We start from the raw sequence: 9,044 nt of genomic DNA on the forward strand, positions 1-9,044 counted from the left end.
ATTTACTGCGGCTACTGTTCTATATTTTGCATTTATTTAAATACAGGGATCGGACATTTTCACATGTTTTTTAAGTGCATGCGTTATTAACACGAAAATACTAGGAGTAGCAGCAATGTATATAGATAGATTTAGAAATATTTATTTTATAATAGTCCATGACGTTCTCAATAAACATTTTATATTTTTTAATAGTTTGTTTCTTTCATAACATAAATTTGTTTTCCTAAATAGTGTGGGATTACAGTGCAGCATTCTAATTATATTGTGTACTATACAGGGTGATTTACAATGAATGAATGACAGAACTGTGCATTTGGATTACCGTGCGTTTAGTATGTTTCGAAATTTGACAGCTGTCAAGAGATATTCGAAACAGACTAATTTTTGACAGATTTTTAAATAACTCCTAGTCCCTTCAATATTCATCTGACAGGAAATCTTTAAATATAAAAGTTGTAGAAAATTGCGTTCCACACAAAACGACATAAGACATTTGTACAAATTAGCTGTAACTTTTGACATATGACATAATCTTGTGTTTTTTAAATGGCAACAATATTTTTTTTTTCGAAAATGAGGGTCTGCGAATGATTTTTTGCTTTTTCAATCTTTTAGGTCGAAGTTAGCCATGGGAATCCATAAGGAATAACGTAATGTTTCTATAATAACAAAATGCTTCTATATTTATTTTGCCATCAAGGTGCAGTCGGCGACACATAAAGGTAGACGATTAAATAGTTGTGTAAATCTGACTTTCTACCTCGATCTTCCTTTGCGTAAATGACAATACGGACAAATAAATTTTCCTATTATCAAAATAATACATTCAAAGGTATTTGAAAAAACTCGAATAATTACATTAATTGAGGAAGGATTTTCAACAAAAACAGTAGCTGAGAGATCTGGAAAATCGAAGAGCACGATTCATAAAATGTAAAGAAATTAATTAAATATTGTCAAATTAAAACAAGTTTGTGAAATCCATCGTACATATATTTGACGTATTTTACAAAGCCTGATTTACCAAAAACGGAAAAAATCGCCTTACCTTAAACTGTACCTTAAAATTGGTAATAGCTTTATTTTATTTAAGACGGCAACTCATTTAATGTGTTTATTATAAAAATCAAAACATACTAATAATAATAATTTAATGCAAGACACTACAATTGCCAGTGGAGCTATTTCTTCAGGTTTGGAAACAGAAAATAGTCGCAAGGCGCTAAATTTTTTACGTAAAAAATAATGCTTAATCAGCAGTCGAAATTCACTTTTCCATTTTCGTCGAAATTGCCGAAATCATCTTTCAATGATAAACACGAAATAATGACGTAGCATGCTCAAAATTTTACAGACGAGGGTAAAATTGAATTTGAAGTTACTGAGCAGGAAATTCAAAATGTCACTGACTTATCAAGCGACCCTCTTAATTGCTGCAGAGCCTTTCAGGGGTACTCAGAGCATTGTCCAACAACTGACACTTTCCCAGGCACCAAATCAATACCGAGGAAGGGCTACATTCCTACCACGTATGGAAGATAAACAGAGCACAAGGACACATTAAACCAATGGCTTACTAAACACCGGTACAAATTGAGCAGGAGTTAATTAAACGAATACGAGAAGCTGTTCGAGAAGAGTGCACAATAAGGTGTTTACACAGGCACTAACTTGTTTGAAGACACAAAGACTGAAATACATGTTTATTTGTATACATATCAATTCGACGTTATGAGGACAATAAAAAACATTTTCTCGTTGACAATATTGACATTTTGAACAAGTACACACATTTAACGAATCCTGTTGAATTTACCGTTTATCCTTTTCTATTTTCTTGTCACTTTGTATTTTTCCATGGTTACCGGATATTTTAATAATTACGAAGCAACAGGTATTTACGTAATGTAAATTAGGCAGATTACCTTGAAAAACATTGTTGCCGTCTTTCTGAAATATTTTTTTGCAAATTTCTAAGTTTTTGATAACATTAAATTTCTTTTACTATTTTTTCTGTACTCCTAAAACGCCTCCAAACAACCGATCCAGAGGAATGACGCGAAATTTGAATCACCCTGCATATAATTAATTAATAAATAAATACTGAGGTGGTTTAAATAGTTTCTAAGAGATAAACTCTTAAACTTTTACATCCTCACTACATTTGACAATTTGCTCTCTCTCGTTAGAAATTAGGAATGTCTGAACAATGCTGATAAGTAACGAAAATATACGTAAAAATATCGGTATCTAGGATATCAAAGATTACTCTTTCAGTTTGTTAATTATGTTTTCAAATTAACGCAAAATAATTTATCTGGCCTTTGTCCCTTATATCTCATTTGACTTTGGTGCCGGTTTCCTTTTATTTTATATGAATGGCTTATGAATTGTTTCATATTAATGACTTACGTTACAGTAATGTAAAATTACTGTAACTACATATATTTAAGTGTGAAATCACTCGAATCTGGCCTTTCTTATAGCACTGAGATGGCTTAAATTGAAGCAACCCTGGTCGTTATCCTCAATAATTTTGCTGTTGTTGAAAAACACCGATTTTTTTTCGAGTAATTGTCAAGAAAATTATTTCAATAAATGATTGAACTGGTCGGGAAATTTTGAACGATATAGTACAAACGAAGTTAATAATGTTTGCAGTATTATTTCAAGGCATTTGGAAAAGGAAAAGAACGCCACTGTTTACACACTTGAATACTTTATAATGATTAAATTATACGTGCATGGAGAAAACAATCGTATGCGTAAGTCGTCATTGTTTGTGTGTGCTGCCGGTCTTTGCTCGATGGCTTTTTATACCCTGCCGATGCTAAGTTCTCACAGCCCGACCAGCTATAAACTATGTTCCGCTCGATATTCAAGGCGCATCTCCTGCAGAATCCTCTTTATTTGCAATAAAGGCCAACTGAACTCTCTCACCAACGATGTAGCGTGTAGCCAGGCAGTCTGCAATGACACACCGTTTATGGCCATTCTTAGTACTGGCAAGAACTTAGAAATGTTACCAACCGTTTGCAATAGATCAAACCGTATCTTTCGATAATCCACGTTAAGTTTTTTCATTACTTCTTCGAAACATTTTTTAAAGAATTTATAAGAATTCTTTGATGCCTTAAATAAATGTAATTGACCTGAAGACTGTGGTATTAAAATATTTAGTCAGTCAGTTGTCAAATATGACGTCCAAAAGACTTCCAAATTTTTCGCTTTTTGGACATCCGAAATATGACGTCTTTATGTCGTCAAATATTCGTTCATTGACGCCCAAGACCAAAAACGCCTAGTAAAAGACGTCATATTAACCTGATGCACGTCATTGCTGCTACCTGGGATCAGCCATGAAATTGGAGATGTTATTGGTGTTATTTCTGATATTTAAAAAGAAAATAATATTGGAACAAGAGTTAAGATCCGTTTTTCAAACAATTGACGGACGCCGTCGCCGTTCGAAAAAGACTGTTTCGATAGCTACTATACATTTTATTTAGGAATTTTTTCCTGGCTTTAAAGCCGTGGTCTATCGGAATTTCTTCCTGACGTTTCGTCCACAACTGCGGTGGACATTTTCAAAGGCGATGAGGCAGTAGGCGAAGTGATCTCCCGTGCATTCCGACTAAGACTGATTCAACTGCTGGATTCCCCGTCGTAGTTATGCAGCCCAGCCGTGGGAGATGGGATATTTGAAAACTACGCGAACCGATCCATAATAAACAAGCATACCAGGACTATATAAGCAATCGAGTGGGAACCATTGAACAACGAGAGGAAGTGGAATACTCTTGGACACATATCAAAGATGCAAAGCTCAGCAAACATCACGTTGGGAACAAGGCCAAAAGTCAAACGGAAATAATAGTTTCATGGGGGGTGCAGGAGAGTACTGGAACTTCGCAATTAAGCAAGAAAGGTAATGCTGCAAGACCCGAGGGAACCTAACAGGGAACGGTATAGAGACCTAAGAACTGAAACAAAAAAAGCACTGAAACGAAAAAAGAAAAATCATGAGCTACAGAAACTCGAAGATCTGGAACAAGGCCTAAAAAACCGTCCAAGAGAGACTATCAAGAATTGTCAAACATTAGTAAATGAGTCCAGCCTAAAGGGGAAACAAGGATCAGGAAGGAAGACATTGGCAACTTAACAAGCGACAAAAATGATTTGATTAGAGAATGGAAACAATATTTCGACGCATTTATAAACATAAACATTAACAAAAACAATGGTCGTAGTTCGTCAATATACTAGTCTGCAGAATCGCACATAAAAGGTCCCTTATACGAGGAGGCAATAAAAGCTACAAACAAGTTTAAAAACAACAAAACCCCCGGAAATTATACAATTCCTTCGGAATGTATAAGAATGGGAAGAGTCATTGCATAGACATATGCACAGGCTCATCTCATTAATATGGAAAGAGGAAACAATACCAAATGAATTAAAGGAGATTATAATCGTCCCTATACACAAAAATGGGAATAAAAATAAGGGCAGCAATTACAGAGGAATCTCCCTCATTAGCTGCACATAAAATTTTAGTCAACGTAGTCCTGGAGCGCCTAAAACCAATTACAGAAGAAAGTATTGGAGACTATCAGTGCGGCTTCTGAAGAAGGAGATCAACAGTTGACCACATTTTTACCATAAGACAATTGCTGGAAAAATTCTGGGAGTTTAACCGGGGCATCCACCATCTGTTTGTTGACTTCAGACAAGCATACGATAGCATAATGCATGTTACACTTTGAGATGCAATGGGGGAAATAAGAATTACTAAGAAACTTAGAAATATTACCAAGATGTGTACAAACGGTTCCTGCAGCAGAATACGAATCGGGGACATATTTTCCGACCCCTTTGAGGTAAATAGCGGGCTTAAGCAGGAAGACGCGATATCTCCAATGTTATTCAACATTGCTCTTGAGAAAGTAATAAGAACCGCTGAAATAAACGTTGAACTTTTAAGTCGGGATGGCCCAGAGTTATTATTCGCTTTCGCCGGTGATATTGACCGGTAAGACGGTACTGATGTTCTATTTTCGAAGGTAGAATAAACGTAGAAAAAAACAAGTATATGCCCACCAACAGAACAGGACGTAGATATAGAGTGGGCCAAAATGTCATTATGGGAGAATACAATTTCGAGAGGGTCGCAAGTTTTAAGTTGTTAGAAGTCACAATTACTTAAGATAACAATCTGAGAGAAGTAATTAAAGTCCTAATTCAAAGCGGAGACAAATGTCTGTATGCACAACAATCAGTGCTAGCTTCGAAAGACATCTCGTGAAGAACAAAAATTATAATTTATAAAACCATTATTCGACCGACTGTTATGTATGCTCGCCAAACCTGAACCCTGACCAAAGACAACGCACGGAAATTGAGAACTTTTGAAAGAGAAGCTATGCGCAAGATTGCGAAGGACCATTGGGAAGTCCAGTGAGACAACAATACCGAGTAAGAACCAATCAGGAAATATCAGAATTATATGTACACTGATGGATAAAATTAGCGCAACATCTGTAAATTTCTCTCCAGATCGAATAACGTCCCTCAAACGTCTTGGAATTCCATAAAAAAGGTTTATAATGAATTCTTGGAGTATGTTGTGCCATTCTTGAAGAACCGCGTTTTCCAGTTCAGCCAAGTTCTCAGGAGTACGATCTCGTCGTCGAATACGTCGTTTGAGTTGATCCCAAACATGTTCAATCACGTTAAGGTCAGGACTTGCGTTGCGACACACTTAATGTTGAATGCCAACCTCACTAAGGTATTCGCGCACGATCAGAACTCGGTGCGGTCGGGTATTATCATCCATAAACAAGAAATTGTCGCCTATGTGAGGTGCAAAAGGTACGACCTGGTTTTCTAAAATATCTTGAATGTACTTCTGGGAAGTTAATGATCTTCCTTGGATCACCAAAAGGTCCGTACGGGCGTCCAAAGAAATTGCACTCCAAAACATTATTGAGAAACCACGGAAAGCCAGTTGGGGAACCATACATGCTTGGCTATATCTTTCCCCTGGTCTTCTCCAAATAAAAACTCGCCCATCCGAATATTTTAAACCCACTCTAACTTCATTAGTAAACACGACTTTCTTCCAGTCATCCAAATCCCAATCCACGTGTTCTCGAGCAAACTCAACCCTAGCTTGCTTGTGGGCTATGATTAAGAGAGGACCTTTTGCGGGATGTTTCCATTCAATTCGGATTCATTGAGCCTTCTTCTGACTGTTTTGGAAGAAATTGCAACATTTCGGGCATTTTGAATACAATTTTATCTCATTTCCGGTAATAAACCGATTTCTTAAAGCTTGTAGTGGTATGAAACAATCGTCCACTTGGTTTGTGGATCTTGGTCGGCCTTGCCCTGGTCGTCTAGCATGGCAAACTGTTTTCCTAAAACGCTGAAGACATCGACCAATGGTTGGATGAACACCCAACCTTCGGGAGTCTTCATGTTGGGAATACCATTCTTCCAACAAGGTGACAATTTTGACCGCATCAAACTCACTTCAGTTTCTTCCTGGGGACATTTCAATGCGAATACACTTTAGTTGTACACACACGTTAGAAAAAACGTAAGAAAATTGAATCGAAAACAGTACCACACGTGCTGAAAACAATGATGAGATGTTCCAATGACACAAAACAAGTAGAAACTTGAAATGGAATGAATAGAAAGGGACCAAAAACAATGCTACGATGGTTTGGGACCTACTTGGGGAAAAATGATTTATTCGAAAATCTATAGGTGGTGCCCTAATTTTGTCCACCAGTGTACGAAGATCCAGATATTATGAAGGAGGTAAAGCCAGGAGGCTGCAATGGGCGGGTATGCGAAAAGGTAGCCTGACATACGGATGATAAAATTGGCTTGGGAAGGAACACCAATAGGGCGAAGGCCTTTGGGTCGCCCCCGAATGAGGTGGCGTGACAACACCAAAGCGGACCTAAGGACCATGGGGGTAGAATACGACCCAGCATTGATGGAAGATGGACAACAAAGTCCACATTCTGAGAGTCGTCCTGTAAATAGGGGAGCCAAAATTAAGGAGACAAATGTGCAAAATAAATTTCCGCTTTAATGATAATAAACATAATAATAATAATAATAATTAAAAAAATTACTACATCTTAAATTATAGTAAAACACACAAAACAATGTAGCCTCTGTGGATTTTTGGCAAGAAAAATACATAAACATATGCAATGCTGTTTTATCTCTGTTACGTTCCTAAGTCGCTGTAATAATCGCCATTTTATCTGCAGGTGATCAAGACAGACAAAACGACAAATAAAAGAAGTATTGTTTGTCGAGGTTTAATGTAAAAAGCGATCCGCCAATGTTTTTAAAAGTATCCGATGTCGCATTCCGGGTACTACTGTGTGTCGTACCGAAGAAATGCCTCGATCGGCGAGTATCGATTGCGAATAAAAATAACATGTTCAATTACAAAAAAATCAGTACGCAGAACTGGAAAGAAAAAATCTTTTGCGGTACATTTATTGTGGATTGTTCGAAAGACCGCCGCTTTTTACGGACAGTGAAAAGTTTAACAGATACTTGAAATTTTATTTGCACTAGATTCAATGCCGATATGGTGAAAACGCGTTTGCGATATCAACGTTCTCTCATGTTAGGATTCTCAACTGGACCCACCGCAGGCTTTTTCTTTATATATTTCAGGTTACTTAAATTCGTTTCAATTATAAATACCACGGAATTGCACAGAATATATTTTATAAGCAACAGCCTCTTAAGAAATATGAATATCTATAACCGTTAGAATATTGCTTCTGAAGCAGAAACATCAGTCCTGCAAATCGGTAACACCTTTGATTAGTTTCAATTTTATCAGGTTAAATGAAAAGTAAAAAGTCGTCAAAACAATGATGGTTTTTAAAATACCGGGAGAATGAATAGACTGGTTTTCGTCAAATTCGCTGTTAATTCGTATGTAAGATTCATATTTTATTAAAGTAACCGAGTTAATCTACTTTGGCGTTGTTCTTACTATTTACCCTCAATTTTGTGACTACGTTTTGATGAAACTGTTGGCGCTGTTGCAAATAAGATTGTATAGATTGTATATATTCATCCACTCCAGTAAGTAAACTTCAAATTTTTTCTAAACCAACTTTTTTTGCGGACACTGGTTAATTCTGAAATCTCGTCTTTTCACAATGAAAAATTCTTATATCATGAACCAGAATGTTCCCAATTATAGTTTGGAGTAAGGAAAAGGTGATTGGCTGTTACTTGCTTTGAAACTACTGTCTTGTACAATCTGTATCTACAATAAAGGAAATATTACCAATAAATGTGTACGAAAAACCTATATTGATATACAGGGTGTCCCGTAAGCTCATGATCAAAAGGGTACTGCGATATTCTTTGTACCAAAAGAAGACGATCTGACCTAACTTTTATTAACAAAAAATGTCTGGCTCCTCTGCTATTGATGGTCAAAGTTCTTCAAAAAATTTATCTTTTTTSAAATATCGGGAGAATGGTACGATGTATTTTAGTGAAACTCGSTGTRAATTTGTTCTTAYGTAAGACTYATATTTTGATRAAMCAATCGAGTTCAGCCRTTTTGGACAAGTGCTGAATTCTTGAGTTTCGTGGTACAAAAACTACCAGAACTTTTTAGTTGGCGGATGAAATCAACTCATTTTTTTTAGGTTGATGCACTAGTAATTTGTTCACAATTTTCAGCTCTTTGCAAATTCTTGTAGCATTCATAGTTTTTGCGTAAAAAATATGTCTATTTTCTAGTCACTTAGCAATGCTAGACATTTACTGCAAATGCGCCGCGTAAACGCTTATGCTTTCACGCAAATTGTTTTTGCAATACTCTAATACTTTGACCATGTCGGTCACTTCTTCATTAGAAAGGGTCATTCAAAACGAATTTGTGAGATTTATTGTCTAACATTGTTAAGTGGCAAGGAAACAGAAATTTTTATTTTCGCGAAAACTATGAATGCTACAAGATTTTACAAAGAGCACAAAAT

This window comes from Dendroctonus ponderosae, unplaced genomic scaffold (genome assembly GCF_020466585.1).
Source record: "Dendroctonus ponderosae isolate FM_Combo_2020 unplaced genomic scaffold, Dpon_F_20191213v2 Dpon_F_20191213_1, whole genome shotgun sequence".
Classification (NCBI taxonomy): Eukaryota; Metazoa; Arthropoda; class Insecta; order Coleoptera; family Curculionidae; genus Dendroctonus; species Dendroctonus ponderosae.